This window comes from Amblyomma mixtum, chromosome 6, assembly GCF_055824585.1.
Source record: "Amblyomma mixtum isolate Tamu chromosome 6, ASM5582458v1, whole genome shotgun sequence".
Lineage (NCBI taxonomy): Eukaryota > Metazoa > Arthropoda > Arachnida > Ixodida > Ixodidae > Amblyomma > Amblyomma mixtum.
In genome coordinates, this window is record NC_143017.1 from 43,897,778 (window position 1) to 43,914,828 (window position 17,051).

The following is a 17,051-nucleotide window of genomic DNA, read 5'->3' on the forward strand; positions in this document are numbered from 1 at the left end:
CAGAGGGTCTTCGAGCGATGAACCATCAGTAGTAGAAATGACCGTCACCAAATACATCAAGACATTAATGAGTCAGGTCTTGCAGATCTTTCAACATGTTGTTACCCCAGCCTCCGTTAGGATCATACGTACCCTGAGAAGAATCCATGAAACTAGTCTCACTCTGTTTGCCTGGTAATTGTTGAAGATATTAAATACGATCAAGCCGATATAGGAGGTATTCACATGACGTCATCCGCAAGGGGCGCTAGCGGCCGGCGCGGCATTCGCCATGTTGGTGGTCGCGCGCGCGGCCGCCGCAGCCAGCCGCAGCGTTAAATAGCCGGTGATGTGTGAAATGTGAGTGTATATCGCGTCTCGCCATAGATAATTACTGTCCGGCCCGTAACACCGCGTTACTGAGCGGGTGTTCCGGGAACTGCGCGAAGCAGAAAAGAGCGGCCACGCTCAAAAGGTTCCACTTTGTGAAAAGGTCGGCCCGTAAGAAAGCGGAGGCGCCGGCGCAGTGTGAGACGTACAGGACTGCTGCCGCGCGTTGAATTCACTGGTATCGAGGAACACCTTGTGCACGGCTTAAGTTTGTTGGCATGACAAGGAATTAAAGTATATAAACCTATGAGAGGGTGCAATTACTTGACCAGCGGGTGAGTCCAAGAGCCGTGCTGAGGGTGCCGACGGCCGAAGTGCCGTTTTTGAAGAGGTGAGTAATTCGAAGGGTCTGTTCACTTAGCTGTAGCTTAATTTGTCATCTCCATCTGCTGAAAGTGACGTGTTACTACTGAATCTAGCGGAATGGCTGCACACTGGGTTGCTGCGAAAGCGCTAGACGTCTTGTGCATACGAAGCAGCGCTAAGTAGCTACAGTCAAAACTGCAACATTCTCGCTGTGTCTGCCGTTCGTGCTGCGAGCGCATGACAGTATTTGTTTGACCGTTCTGTCGTGTAAATAAGGCAGCTATGACGCTTTGCCTTTCTGCTGAACGACCGTCTGAGAAGCATCAGCAGTTCGCGGACTACAGGCGTTTGAATTATTAATTTCTGCGGCGGCAGTTTTGGAATTTCGGTAATTAATCGTGCTGTTTATCCACGATGTGCCCTGCATGAGTAGCTGACAGTTATCAACTGATATTAAAAGCTGCAAGTCGTGTACATTCTTGCGTGCAGCGCAGCCAGCCAGTTTTGCTGCCGAGTTGAGGCAGCTCGGTTATATCACGGCGCAGAAGAATTCTGCTGCAAACTTCGTGCACAATACGCGCTCCACAAAGAAAAGTGGTCGCTGACGTATTCAACAACATACAAATATGTTACGGATCACTAACGGTTCAGGCCGGGCACCTCCCGGCGCACCGTGACACTGCGCGAGCTGGCCTGAAACGACCGCAAATATGGCGCGCTTGCCGCGACGACGCTCGCGCCGTCTGGTAGCGCGGCCTCAGCGAATACCTCCTATAGAACACTGTAGCTTCCTACTTGGAAAAACATCAAAGGGCTTTAGCTCACAATGCACCGCATCGCCACCTTTCATGTACAGTCATGAAATTTATGAGCGTGAACACGGCAGCGCGTGGAAGATAGCCTCGAGCCCTACTCGTGGCGATACGCGGCGGCCGCTTTCGTAAACAAAGTGGAAAGGGAGGTCTGTCCTTCGGCTTGCCGGAAGCTGGCAACGCGGCATAACCCTTTCCACCATGTTGCGGAAAGCAGCCGTCGCGTATCGCCACAAGTAGGGCTGGAGGCTATTTGCCACGCGCGGCCGTGTTCACGCTCATAAATTTCATGACTGTACACACAGAGCCAAAATGCCCTCTGGCACACCAAACCACCGCCAAAAAACGCAGTGCCGCACAGGTAGCTATGACAGCGTAGTGAATTAAATCGGCTGCAGCATACTCTGTATCACAATACAACATTTTGGGCGAGTTGGTTACCTACATTCATTATTACAGCGCAAAGACGGCACAGAACAAGAAGGGGACACAACAACGCTGTGTATCCTGCTATCAAAACAAGTGGCGGTTACTCTTCCGCCAGGAAGTAACTACGCTACATGCAGTTTCCTCCGAGCAGAATTCCCCGGCTTAAGAGCAACCGTCAATACGGTCATGAACTCGACTACGCAGTGCATAGAACGCATCAACACCTACTTACCGCCCCATTCCTCGGCGTTGTCGGCAAATGCGCAGTTGACATCCGCGCGTGCTGAGTCCTCCATGTCCATGGCGCACATGGTCCCCACGTCTTTGACGAAATCAAAGAAGCCCCGCAAAATCTCTGCGGCGAATTCGCATGACATGTCAGCGCCTCCACTGCGCAACAGGAAACGGAGAGCTGGCAAAGGCGTTCAAACCACGACCTAGATTGTGGTTCAAACAAACGCAACAGCGAGCGAAGCACGTGCTGCAACTCAAGTCAAAACTTGTGTCAAAAAACGGCGCGGCTATGGGTGGCTTCGGCTTCGGCTTTAGAACTTGATAGCACTGATCTCCGCTAGAGGGATGGTCGGCGCGTCGAGCGCTTGGAAGTGAAGTTACCACATGGTACACTATACACATGAGTTACCAGCCAGGAGCTATGCTAGAAGCATACAAAAGAAATGTTTTTTAGATAAAAAGTAAGCGGGCTTGTCCTTGAAGCCACTGTTTGGCAGTGCATCAAATGGAACACTAGCACGGTTTTTCAGTTTCGGTTTTTGCCTTTCACTTGGCATTTCGTGTTTTCGTCGTTCTCTCGCCTCTTTACACGACAATGCTGGCCTGTTGAGCTGTGAGCTGCATGGGGAGAATAACAATGCCTCCTGGAAACAAGTTTCAAACAGAAGAGTCATTTGCATCTTGTTGGGACGACACTGTAGCAGACGACAACACATTGCTAAACACATGGAGGTTAAAAAACTTCTTCTTCCTCCATGGCTAAACACAACACGTATGGAGCCTTTCAATCAACTCAGTGTAGACCCGTTGCGCTAGCGTCGCCAACGCTGTGCTTTTTCTTGCGGTGCACACAAGGAGGTTATACATATATAACCTCCTTGGGTGCACGTACCCGCGCGCTCTAATACGCCACAGCGTTAAGGGGAATCGTGTCGCAGAAAAGCTGGTGTGGGGGTAGTCGTACGAGAACCTCCAACACAAAACTTGCATGCGCAGAACATGCTACGAAGGCTCGTTGGTTCGAAATGAACAAAAATGGAATGCGTTATGGCTTCGTGAAGTGTACTTGTGTATACTGATGCGTGCATGAGGAGGAGGAGGTAAACTTTATTAAAGAAGTGGTCTTGGGCGCGGATTGGGGTGATGTTCCCCTCCCCGCGGTGGGCTTCTCTTCTAGGCCGGTCGTCAAGTGGCCGACCGACGATGTGGTTCGGCGACGTCTTCGGCTCGCTCTGTGACTCGAAGTTGAACCCCCGGGTCCGAGCTGAGCAGCGCGGCCTCCCACTGTGATTGGGTGGAGAGCTTCAGACTATGCGATGGCTTGTCTTGAGTACATGAGTATAGAATGAGTAAATACATGTGTGCCAATTTTGAAACGGCACCCGACAACAATCGCATTTTATACTCTACTGACTGTTGCGTCAATCAGAGAAAATAGAAAAAAAAATCACTCGGCCTAACAGCACATTTATTCGGGCCACGGTGTTTCGGGCTCAGATTTCGCAAAAAGGTTCCATTTGATGGTCACTTTTGCTTTATACTATCTTTAGGTGGTGGTGGTGGTGGTGGTGGCGTACTTGCCATCGTCTGCGGCGACGGCGAACCGAAACCGAAAAACTTCACAGCAATAGTGCCCGTGGTGCCATTTCTCAACGTCTCGTTTCTCCGCTGAGAAATTAGCCTTTTTTTTTAATGCGAAAGCATTACAGGGATACGTTGGTGGCTTTCTGTAATATAAACCGTGTGCGCAGCGATTGTGGGAAACTATACAGAGATATCGTCTCAAAAGTGGTTATAGTCAAAGGAGGATGATGTGAGGATGCGGCGCAAAAATTTTGGTGCCGATCGGATCATTAGTTAATTAATTGAGCCAAAAAAGTGTCCAAAAGTGGCCGTTATCGGGCCGGGAGTGGCGCAAAATTTGAATCGCCGAAAGTGCGGTGCCACGTGACACATCATGTGATGTACCACGTGATTGGTTTACGTGCAGGAAAAGTGGGCAGAGCCAACGCGCGGCGCGAAATTTGAATGACCGAAATGAAAACCGAGGTAAAATGGTGGGGACTTTAAAGTTAATCTAAATCTAATCAACAATAACAAATTATAGAAACGGCAGCAGTAAATAACAATGAATTAAGGTGCATTAGAGTGAATTGAGGTGAATTAATTGTGAATGAAGTGTGAACTAAATGAATGAATTCTGAACTAAATTAGGCGTGAATTAAATTGACTGTGTGAAAATTGGGATTTAAGTGAATTAAGTGTGAATTAAATGCTAATTAATTTAGAGTAAGGTGCGTTAACTGTGGCTTAAGTTGAATAACGTGATTCGATTGTCAGACGCGACGTCACAATCGACACAGAGGCAAAGAGGAGCAACTAGAGGCGAAGAGGCCCAATTAGAGGCGGCGAAGAGGCGTCAATGCTTTCGCAATACTCCTATCCCCACTGTCCTGTAGCAGAGCAGACATTTGGGCTATTTCGTGTGAATTCATGGCGGAAAAACAGCGTCAGGGAACCTTCAGTGGCCTTGTCAGATTTGGAAATTAGATATTTGAATAACCGGGTGCAGACGCGCGCCGCTCCTGTTTAGATATCTCTTTCACGCCATGCAAGTAATCTGTTTCCCCGAGGTTATGACGTACGCAGTCGTGGGTGGTTACTGTATATATTTTGTTCTGTTTTTCTAATAAACCTTAATTGCGAGTCAAAAAACAGCGCTTGTAGTGTCTCCCCTCTTGTTCTGTGTCCTCTGTCTTTGTTTGCGCTGTTTTTTTCCACCATGAACCCACTGTCGTCTAACGTTTCTTTTTTTTTGTAGCGAAAGCTACACAACTGTCGAGAGTAACTTGAGCATCCCTGACTGCGACGGGTTGGTTATGTAGACCAGGGAATAGACCAGGGGTTTCTCTTGTTAAGAGCGGAACTACTACTTGAGGGTCCGACAGAGGAGGGACGAACAACTGGTGAAGCGTGACGCTGCCGCGAACGATTAGAGGGAGTGATCGGAGGTCGTGGAAGTAACAAGGGCTCTGGTATGCAATCAGTGCCGCAACGCTAAGTCCTCGGGTCCGAGCGTGGCGTAACCACACTGCCTCGGCCGGGAACCATCGGATCAGTGAGAGCTTCCGGTGGTTACCAGTACCGCAACACTGACATCGACAGCCCGCGGCGAGCTAGGGAAGAGAGGGGCAGGGCCGACACTTTCTTGTAGCTCGGGGGACTACTGCTACACAGCCTACACTACTGCCTCCTGTCGCTCTCAACTGCCCTTTTATACCCGCCAGATTGCACCATGGGAGTGAAAGGTGACCGTGGCTTCCCTGTTGGACCTCATCGCAGGCTGTTCACGTTCTTTATTTCTTCATCAAGAGTACAGGTGGCGCTACTGCACTACGTTCTCTCCCCGGTACAAATAATTTGTCACTGTCCTCACTCACAGGTTCTTGACACAAAAATAACGCTAATTGCAGGGATAAGGTAATACACAACGCTGCAATATACTTTACATATGGCGGTAGTCTTTGCAATTTCATTTCCTTTGCTAAGTTCCACAGCGTGCAGTGGCGCAGTCTCACTCACGATCAGCCGCTGCGCTCGCAAGTTCGCTGTGCGCAACGGAGGACAAAAAAAAACTTTTTCTTCCTCTATGCTGCGCGCTTCAGGGTGTAGGGAGTGAGGCCGAAGTCAACTGTTCCATCGCGGAGCACAAACGCGTGCACGCACGCGCACACAATGTGGTGGTTCCAGTTAGCATGATGTCACGAAATGTCGTTGGGGTTCCTGCTCCCGCGGTTATTTCTCGCGAATTTTTTATGCACTCACACACGCACGTAAGGCACTTCACACATGAACGTATGGCACTTCACACATGAACGTATGGCACTTCACACACAAATCTGCACACACACGCAAGTCGATTAATAGTAGACAAAGTCGTCACGGCGACAGGTCCTTTCACTGGCAGTTTTAGCGTTGTCGCATGGGACTATGTCCGTTGCATCGAAGAATTCGTCATCGACACCATCATTAGATGGCAGCTCACCTGTGCTTGCTTCTGGGTATAGCTCCTTTGCATCCTCTGCACCGGTGGTGCATGGCGCGCTCTTCGGAGTTTGTGGCTGTGCTGTCGTCGCGGTCAATGTCGGGCTTGGTCCGATTAATGTTGACGACGTCGCGACGCCCCCGGCGATTCTCTACTTCCCAATCATTTTACGCGGTTTGTCTCACGAGGTGGAAGGGACCATGGTAGGGGTGTAGAAATTTTGACGTGCGGCCTCGCTTGGATGTAGGCATACGTACATAGACGAGATATGACCAGCGGTCAGTGGTGCGTGCGGTGTGTTTGATCGTACCGCAGCTTATTTGCCTCTTGTGCTCTTCGTTCTTGCTCTAGCACCAGGTCTCTCGCGTTACTCCATCGGCGCGCTGTCTCCTCGTTTGTCGGACCCATCGTATCCCCACGGACTGCCCCTAGGGCCGCATCAATCGGCAATGTTGGCTCATGACCGTACAGCAAAAAAAAAGGGAGAATAACCAGTCGATCGTCCCTTACACGGATGAGTTGTATGCGGACGTCACGAAGGGGAGGAATTGATCCCAGTCGTGGCGATCGGAGAAGACGTATTGACTGATCATCTAGGCGAGTGTCCGGTTAAAGCGCTCACAAATTGATCGCAAATACTACGGCGAGACATTCCTGTATTAAGATCCATTTTCCGCAAATCAAATGAAAAGAAAGTCGCATCTGAAACCTCCCGCGCAGGCGGCAGAAGTCATGTTTCTGGTTTTTACATGCACCCGATGACAGCGGCATACCAAAGTGATAGTAGTACCCTACTGTCGCAGTCATAGGCCCGCGGAGCAGTTTGCGCTTTGACAGTTTCCAACGGAACATCAGCTCTTCGCGTGCTGAGCGCATCTTCTTTTTGAAGGCAGCAGCGGCAAAACCTACGACTGCAATTGTGCCCAATGTAGCGAAAAATGGGCGGTCACACGTAGCCGTCGAGATCGTAGCAGGACGACAAAAAGGAACCAAGCACTTAACTTTCGCGCTTAAAAAAAGGCGAGCAGCTGCATGCAACGAAGTCACGAGATCGCAAGACCTACACAGGCCATCCAAGGCCGGCAGCTAGTGGAAAAAATACGAATCGACCTCACTCAAATTGGATGGAATAAGAGCCGCTGCCCGCTACTGCAAAATAACGTGAACGAGAATATTTTTTTTTTGACAAAAAAGGCGCTGTACTTTCACCCAAATGCGCTGCGCTAAATCACTTTTTAATGCCAGGAGTTTGAAAGGGGTGTTAAATGATTCTAGATCACAAATATGTAACCAATTATTTTTTCTGATTTGTGCTTGTCCACTCAACACATTTGGTCCAACTCCACAGCTCTAACTGATGTCGCAGGCGCTTGGTTCTAAGACCGCATCCGAGCTCCGCTTCCGCAATCTATGTAAACTGACCTGGGATCTGAGGTCATAATTAGGCGAAAACAGTTGAAAATGATTAGTTCGGTGGTTTTACTCTAATGAATATTTTTACCCTCAGTCAAAGCTTCAAACACTCAATAGACTTTATCTGCAGAATGAAGGTGGGCGGAAGTGGCTCGAGGGCGGCGGTGGGTGAGTGTAAAAACAGTGGGCTATGCTCGAGCGCTGACACGTGACATGGTCGTCTGAGTTTACCGAAGTGGCATCCGAACAGAGCTTCCAAAACAAACTCGTTTGATAAGTAACCTGCCTGGATACAGAGAGAGAGAGAGAGAGAGAGAGAGTCAAATGTCGAGCATGGCCACATGACCAGGATCACTAGTGATTTCATCACATCAGCTCGTCATAATTAGCCAAAGAGAACATTAAAAAGCGTGTCATTTGATACATATCGTGCGTGGTTAGAAAAAAAAGGATGTGTGCTCAAACCTAGTCGTGTGACCATAATCACTAAGGATTAGGTCATGGGCCCTCATTGTTTAGTTTAGTTTAGTTTATGGGGTTTAACGTCCCAAAGCGACTAAGGCTATGAGAGACGCCGTAGTGGAGGGCTCCGGAAATTTCGACCACCTGGGGTTCTTTAACGTGCACTGACATCGCACAGTACACGGGCCTCTAGAATTTCTCCTCCAAAGAAATTCTAGCCGCCGCGGCCGGGATCGAACCCGCGTCTTTTGGGTCAGCAGCCGAGCACCATAACCGCTGAGCCACTGCAGCGGCAAGGGCCCTCATTGTAGAGATAGCCTAAGATGCATTTGAGAAGCATATCCTTTGCTATGCATGAAGTCCGGTCGTAAAAAGATTGCTGTTCGGTTGACCGTGGTCACGTGACCATAATCTTTAGTGCCTCTGTCATGTGAGCCCGTCATACTAGTAGCCGCGCAGGGTTTCGGAAACAGTTTCGTTTGATATGCAACATGCATGGGGAGAAAAATTATGCACTGTGCTATGGTCACAAGTCACGTGGCTATGGTCACGTGCATATGGTCACAAGTCACTTGGTCATGTAGCCTTCTTATACTTATAGCCGAGCGGGGTTTCGAAAATCATTTCTTTTGGTATGCATCATGCCCTGGTACAAAAAGAGTTCACTACACTCGAACGTGGTCACGGAAACGGCTCAATAAATCTTTTTGTGAAGTTTCTAGGAAGACTAAAACCGACAAACAATCAGCGAGGATGATAAAGCGTGACACGTGACATGGAATTCTGTGCAGGGCCATTCCAAGAGCCAAAAATTCCGCAAAGAATATAGGAATATAATCTGGCATGATGACAGAGTAGCTCCATGCCAAATCCTGCGAAAATATGCCAACTGCAGCTTTTTGGAAGCTGACGAAGGCATTGGCAGAAAGCACCATATGATGGGGTATTCCGCTATCCTGCAACGATTTCATCCTTCGTCTCTTTTTACTGTCGTTTTCATGTGTACGCAACTGCGTTTCTCGATGAAGATGATGTCCTCAGGCTTAATGGTTTCTCGATCACCTGCTATCTATCGATCATTTTTGGCTCCATTTTCGTCGTTTCACCTCTTTGAAATGACTGCTGGAGTTGCCCTTACAGCACCTTGGCCTTAGTTTGAGCAGCCCATGCTTGCTATGATTTAGCGCCACCACGCTTGTGTTCAGCCACAGGTCTGCTTGTGCGACTGTTAAAAAATCCTTGCTGGAATCTCATCGACTGCCTTGATAAAGGTTATATTTTATTTTTTTTTATGATTTATTACATTTTGAATTACTTCTTTCTTTTTTCTTTCTCTCTCTCTTTAATCTAAACACTCATCTCTTTTCATACCCTGCCCTCCTTGTGGCAGAGTACCCGGGTGTTGCTCTCTCGTGAACTCTTTTTTTTTGCCTTTAGTATGTACTGAATAGCAACCTTTGCTTCCCGATTCTTGGCCGATCCCCTAGTGTGGGTTTGTTGTTGTTGTTGTTGTAGCCTTTGACAGGATGGCACATACCCACACTGGGGGATCGGCCAAGAATCGGGTATGTGCCATCTTTTCAAACAACAACACCCGCTAACCTTCATCTCCTTGTTCTTCATCTCTCTTTCCATTGGCTGCAGCTGGTGGGAGGCTCCTCCGTGCTCACTCAGTTACTCCGAGCCTTCATCCCCAGACAGGACGGCTTTTTCGTTAGCGAGGCATCTATTTCTAGTGCACCAAAAATAATTACAAGGGGTAAGCCTCTTGCTGCAGTATGCCCATACCGACCTTAACATTACCTCTCTTTTGTGCCGGCAAATGGCATGACGTGAGGAAAAGGAAGCAGGATTCGTGTATCGAAGCGCAGCTTTTTGAGAGCACAACAGCAAAGTCAAGCGCTGCTTCAGCACAACCCGTCCCTCGTACTGGCCGTGAGAGGCGACAAAGCGGACTATGGTAAGCTGTCTTAGCCGCTAGTGAAATGGTAGCACTAAACCAAACCTCCAAACTATTAAATCCAATCGATTCGCCTGCACTCGCTGCACCAGTTCTACAAAGTACTGCAGTGGTGCCGCAAGCGAGCAGCCTCATTTGAGGCAGTTTCGGTACAGCTTGGCTCTAGCTATTTCCATACTGAACCGTCGAGAGCAGGCCTGGTTTGTTTGCTAGCCTTGCCGTCACCAGCTGATTGCATCCGGCTGTGTGCTGCCCACCTCAACTGCCGTCAATATCCCGAGCCACTCACATCGCAGCGAAGTGTTTCTATGAACCAGAATCGATGCAACCTCGAGGCAGCTGACGCTAAACTGACGTGTGTTCTTTATTGAACATATCCGAGATCCGCGCGCCCAGTTACATGCTACGCGGTTTTTACAACAACGTGCATCATGCTGCATGCACGTGTTTGCTTTTTAAATGACATACGCTTTGACAAGTATTCCTATAGCTTTATTGGTCTAAAAGATAAACGCCTATGACGAGTCCGTCGAGAAGTGCAAGGTGCCGGTGAGGGCCTCTTCTCGGTTGCGGAGTCAATGACGTTCTGTACGAGTCAGGCCCGAGTGGGGCACCGTTCTCTCTGACGAGCGGAATAACTAGGTCGAGTATATTCCCCATTTATAGTGCAAGGCATCGCCTGCTTCTAAGTCGGCTGCCGCTACACGATTTCCGCACCGACCATTGAGCAGGTACAGTTTCTCTGAACCTGACCTGCACGACATCCGCACCTTTCTGAGAGGAGTGGCTTCATGCAAAGGTCGCCATGTTGCATTGCTGAAACGAATAGCGAAGTGCAGCACGCATTTACTGTCTCAACTCGGTGGACAATTCAACCGCGCCACAAGGAAGGTGGTGAAGGAGGGAGCGAAATAATATTGGCATAAAGAGATGCCGTAGTGGAGGGCTTCTAAATAATTTTGATCACCTGGTGATCTTTTACGTGCGCAGACATTAGTGGCTTTGAGAAACGTAAAATGGCTTAGTAATTGTATAACTTCTTCTTGGACACCCGAAGTCAGCCGTTATAAAAGGGAAGAAGGTGAATCTGAAAAAAGAGAGAAAGAGGTGCCATAGTGGAGTGCTCCGTAATAAGTTCGACTACAAAGGGATTTTAAACGTGCACTTACATCACACAGCACCGGACTTAAACTTATTAGATGACATCTCCTTATGACCATGAAGCGAATCATATCGTTTGTTTTGCGTTAGAAATTTTGGTTCTGCGCCCCTTTAATAAGAACCGCTTCCGTGCTTCTGTTTCGACGTCAAGAAAAGGAGAACGAAGTTTAGGCGTTGGAGGATGCACGCAGAACGAAGGCGCACCTGCAATAATAGCGTAGTTATGTCGTCATCACGGTAATCAGCAGTAGCTGCAATTGAAAATAATGGACAAAAATAGGTGCGCGGCCGACAAATGCCGGGAAGAAGAGATGCATGTCTTTCTGTGGGCACTTATTACAAGGGGGAAAATGCATTACCTGCCCTGCTGGAACGTTGAAGGCTGCTGGAATCGCCTGTCTGGACGGCATCGTTCGCTACCATCGGAAAAGGGAAAAAAAAAAGATACCCAGGCTTAGCTTGGTTAAGCCAAGAATGCGTTGCATATTGCGCGGTCTTTTTGCGCGAGGTATTGCTTGGCGGAACTCGATTTTCTCAGCTTTTCCTCCGTGACGCATGGATGGATGGATGGATGGATGGATGGATAGGAGCGCCCCTTTGAAACGGGGCGGTGGCAACCGCCACCATGCTCAGGCGTTCTTTTTTTTTCCTTTTGTTTTATTATTTTTCTTTTCTTTTTTATTATTTTTTCACGTGGTTTGGTGACGTCAGGTCACGTGGTTTGGTGGCTGCCCGGCCGCGCCCAAGGGCTGAACTGAGTGATTGCAATATGCTACGCATAAAAGACGCGCCTGACAAGGGGTCGAAACCTGGACCGTTAGGTTAAAAGCCTAACGCTCCACCTACTGAGCTACCCGGGCTTTTATCTATTTTTTTCCAACATGGTATTTACTACACGAGGTTATACAAGGTGTCCCAGCTAACTTGGACCAAGATTTAAAAAAAAAACTAAGCGTTCTTCAGAACTGAAATCGCGTGGATGTTGTTAGTGTTTTTCTAAAGTTACATTACCATTTTTTTCGCTCCTCCTATTTCTATAATTAGTCGAGATAAATAAATTAACTTTTTAAACATATAGCTTGACACGTTCAGGCGTCAATAGAAAAGTTGTGGAGCTCCACAAATATTGTCCAACCCAGGCACTTCCAAAGAGTTAGACTTAGCGTGACCGTTTTTATTCGGCAGAAACGAAAGACCGCGGAGTTTAAAAATATACCACATGACAGCGCGCTCCGTGCGCCAGAATGCGCCGCGATTACAGCGCTCTCATCCGTGGTTTGTAAGAAGCATCACTCGCTTCGCGCCTTTCGTGCTGCCCAAGACAGAGCTTCGCGTTGTGCTTAATTCCAAGATAAGGGCCAGTGTGTACGGGCGGCAGTTGAAAGAAAGCACGGCTCTCGTTTCTGCGGCGATAATTGCGCTCTCATGTTAGCAGAATGCATGCGGAGGAACGTTGACAATCTCATGAGTTTAAATTTGGGAGCAAGATCCCAAGAAGCAAAGACGCATGTAACAAACCTAATAACGTCCTGTGAATTACAGTGAAAAGCAGGAGCCGCGCTTTCTTTCAATTGCCGCCCGAATCCGCTGGCGCTTATCTTGGAACCAAGCACAACTCGAAGCCCTGTCTTGGGCAGCACGATAGGCGCGAAGCGAGTGATGTTTCTGACAAAGCACGGATGAGAGCACTGTAATCGCGGCGCATCCGGGCGCACGGAGCGCGCTGTCACGTGGTAATTTTAAAAAACCGCGGGCTTTCGTTTTTGCTGAATAAAAACGGCCTCGCTAAGTCAATCTCGTTGGGAGTTCCTGGTTTGGACAATATTTGTGGAGCTCCACAACTTTCCTATTGACGCTTGAAGGTTTCGAACTATATTTAAAAAGTTAGTTTATTTATTCTCGACTAATTATTCAAATAGGAGAAGCAAAAAAATGGTACTGTAACTTTAGATAAATGCTAACAACATCGAGGCAATTTCAGTTCTGAAGAACGCTTAGTTTTTTTTTTATAAATCTTGGTCCAAGTTAGCTGGAACACCCTGTATAAGTACAGAAAGGGGCTATATACAGATTATCTAGAAAGCATGCAGCTATACACAGCATGCAGCTAGTGAATGCACTGAACTAGCTTGACAGAAAACAACACAGCTAAAAGGGAGGCAAAGACAGACACCGCATCAACAGCGGAAACCAGTCCGGTAGAAACTCCCTTTGATGAGAAATGTCCCTGAGTTGGAGCATCATTCGACTGATATGGCTTCTGGCTGAAACAAGAGGTCCAGCGTTGCGGCCAGCAAGGGCGTTTTACACAGGCTATGAAGTCCAGTGAGGAAAAACATGTCATATGGTTCGTAATCAGATTAAGTGGCTGAAAGGTAACGCACACAGTAGGAATTCAAAAAAAATCTTCCTATAGCGTCCTCTGCACACCCACGTACTCCTTCCAGTAATGTACACTTGACTTAAATGCATGAAGTGGAACGCCAGTGTATTTAGGCGGTACACATGACCATTATATTCTTCTATAACGAAGCGGCCTTGAGCCCCATGAACTGAATCACAGGCCAGAACATTTAGAGCGATTGATCGAACAATAGATATGATGCCATATTGACCTATTGTGATACAACTTTCCTGGTGCTGTGCTTGCTAATGCAGAAAAAAGCAAGAATGTCAGCATATGCAAGTACTCTGACTTCATTACCCAAAACAGGGAAGCCATGGATATTGTAACGGAAAATAGGGCGACAGGTCGCTAACCGGCAGAATACAGCAAGCAGCCAGCCAGCCAGCGCGAGACACTTCAACGTCTTCGAAGACACTTCAGCGCCACCTGAGAACACCAGGTGGCAATATTACTGTTACACAGGACACTCAAACAAAGCGGTTCCAGATAAAGAGCAAACAGCAGAGGGGACATCAGGCAGCCTTGACTCAGAGAAGAACCGATTGGCGCAAGGTTTGACGAATGACCATTTACAATTAGGCATACACTCCTGTTTTCCCTTCTAGAGCGAGGAAATACTGGGTCTACTCTACTCTAAAAGTTCTTTTTTTTTCTTTATTGCCTGGCTTAGACACAAAAATAACAGTGACACACGGGAACATGTACGAGGTCTGTTTGAAAAGTATCCGACTTTATTTTTTTTTTGGGAACACCTGACGGATATGAATCAAGCGCGCTTGCACCAGCCGACCTTGAACCTCCGTGTGCGTGTACGAATATTTTCGGGCCTGCCGATAGCGTCAGTCGCTGGGACGCAGCGTTTGAGTGAGGCAGTGCGCAGTGCTCTCGTCGGTTTTTTATTACAAGGAAAATGGCGGAGTGACAGGAGCAGCGCTACTACATCAAATTTTGCCAGAAACGGGATGACAACCAAGTGGAAACTGTTCGGAATAATCAGTGCGGCTGTCGATGAAGATGCTATGAGCAGCACAAAAATTAAACAGTGGTACAATTGGTTTAAAGATGGCCGCACATCGGCGGAGAGCGAGCCACGCTGCGGTCGGCCATCAACGTGCCGAAATGGCCAGGTCATTGCCGAAGTGAACGCTGTGGTGATGCGGGACCGTCGTGTGACCATCCGAGAAATTGTGGAAGAGGTGTACATCAGCAATTTTTCTGCACATTCCATTATCCCCGAAGATTTGGCAATGGAGAGAGTTGCGGCGAAATTCGTGCCGAAGCTGCTCACGGCTGAGCAAAAGCAGCTTCGTGTTGAAGTCTCGCAGGACATGCTAGATTCCACAAACAGTGACCCTGACTTCATAAACACCATAATCACTGGTGACGAGTCTTGGGTGTACAGGTACGACCCGGAAACCAAATCCCAATCGTCACAGTGGAAGCATTTCATGTCACCGAGACCAAAGAAGGCCCGCCAAGTGTGCAGCAATGTCAAAGTAATGCTGACAGCTTCCTTTGATTCCCTCTGTGTGGCACACCACGAGTACGCACCCTACAGGGTCAAACAATGACCAAAGAGTACTATAGGGTCGTCCACCTTCGCCTACGTGGTGCTGTGCGGCCCGAGAGACCGGAGTTGAGGTCAACAGGAAATTGGCGCATCCATCACGACAGTGCTCCTGCACATTCCTCGCCCTTGATTCAGACTTTTTGGCGAGAAACCAGATTCCTCTAGTTCAACAGACTACGTACTCCCCTGATATGCCCCCTGCGAGTTCTGGCTGCTTTCCAAAGTCAAGAGGGCATTGAAAGGAGCGCGATTTCAAACAAGAGAGGACATTATGGCTGCAACGACAGCTGAGCTAAACTCCATCCCGAAAGAGGCCTTTTCGGAATACTTCCAGCAATGGCAGCACCGCTGGGAGAAGTGTGTGGAGTCCCAAGGAGACTACTTTGAAGGTTATTAGGTTTCCAACGCTCCCGTTATGCCAGTTTTTTTTCTTCGGCCAAAGGTAGGATACTTTTCTAACAGACCTCGTATACACAGCGTTCGAATAGCCTGTACCCACGAGGGCCAGGCATTGTCATGTTAAAATTCCTTGAGTACCGTCAAGGGCTCCGGCCTTGACAGCCAGTCGGGAACACATGGTTGTAATTTTTACCGTGTCCAGCCATATCTGTACGCTTTCACGGAAGTACATGCGTGCCGGTCTTGTATCCAAATCGCAGTGATAACCGGCCATTCGAGAGTGCCATATATTGTGAAGGCACATTAACATAACTTGGTCTAATGGGACGTCATCCTGGTTGCCCGTTGGCAAGTATCTAATCCCATGAGCACCGAGTGGCAACTCTTTTTTAAGTGTCCTTTGAAGCACATCCCACAAAAACACCCCCTCCCAGCAATGAAGAAACACATGATCTATTGTCTCCGGCTGTTTACAAATGAGACAGTGGGCGCCCCACGCAAGGAACAAGCCCTTTTCCTCCAGAAATGATTTTACAGTCAATGTACCGGTGTGTAACATGAAGAAAAACGTTTTTGTTCCTGCTGAAACTTTCATTTTCTTTACACGTTTCAATACATTACTGCCTTTGCCTCCAGAGTATAAGGCCCTGTACAAGGGCACCGGGAAAACTACATCACAAAGATTCTTGTATAATGTTTGCTTGTCAACTTTACTGAAATACTCCATCGAAAACGTACGCTAAGGAATTTCACACTTAGAACAATCTCTCTAAAGAACCCAAAAATACGGCCAGGCATACATCGGGTGTGAACCACAACATCAGGCAACGCTCGACCTAGCCTTTGTTGGCAAACAGCTCGCAGGAATGGGTCTCTTACATCCCTAAAAAAAAATAAACCGGTTCACGATCTGGCGTACAAATAAATGGCCCAACCCAAGCCCGCCATACTTCACCTGGCTAAACAAATGTGTCCTCCTGCACCTCTTCCAACTGGAGGCCCAAATGAATACGGCAAAAATTCGGTGCAGTTTTTGCACATTAACACGAGAACAATGCAACACTTGCGTCACGTACCATAACTTGCTTATTAAAAAAAGGTTACAGACTGTTGCTCTTGCAAATATTGACAAGTGGGCGTTTTTCCATTTCTCCGCTTTCTCGCCGGTTTCTTGGATCTGCTGTGTCCAGTATGGCTCGGTATCCTTATAAAACTCTAAAGGCACTCCGAGGTATTTGACAGGCGTTGTAGCCCATGACATATTAGAAAATGTCTCGGGGGTTGACGGCCATTCTCCATGCCAAAACCCTAGGCACGTACCCCAGTTAACTCGGCTTCCTGTGACTTCACTAAAATGTTTCACAGTATCGACTGTCCTCTTTATACTTTCCTCATTTACACAAAAAACCGCGACATCATCTGCGTAGGCCAGCAGTTTAATTTCAGTAGACTGCAGTCGGAAACCATCAATGCCTTTGTTTTGT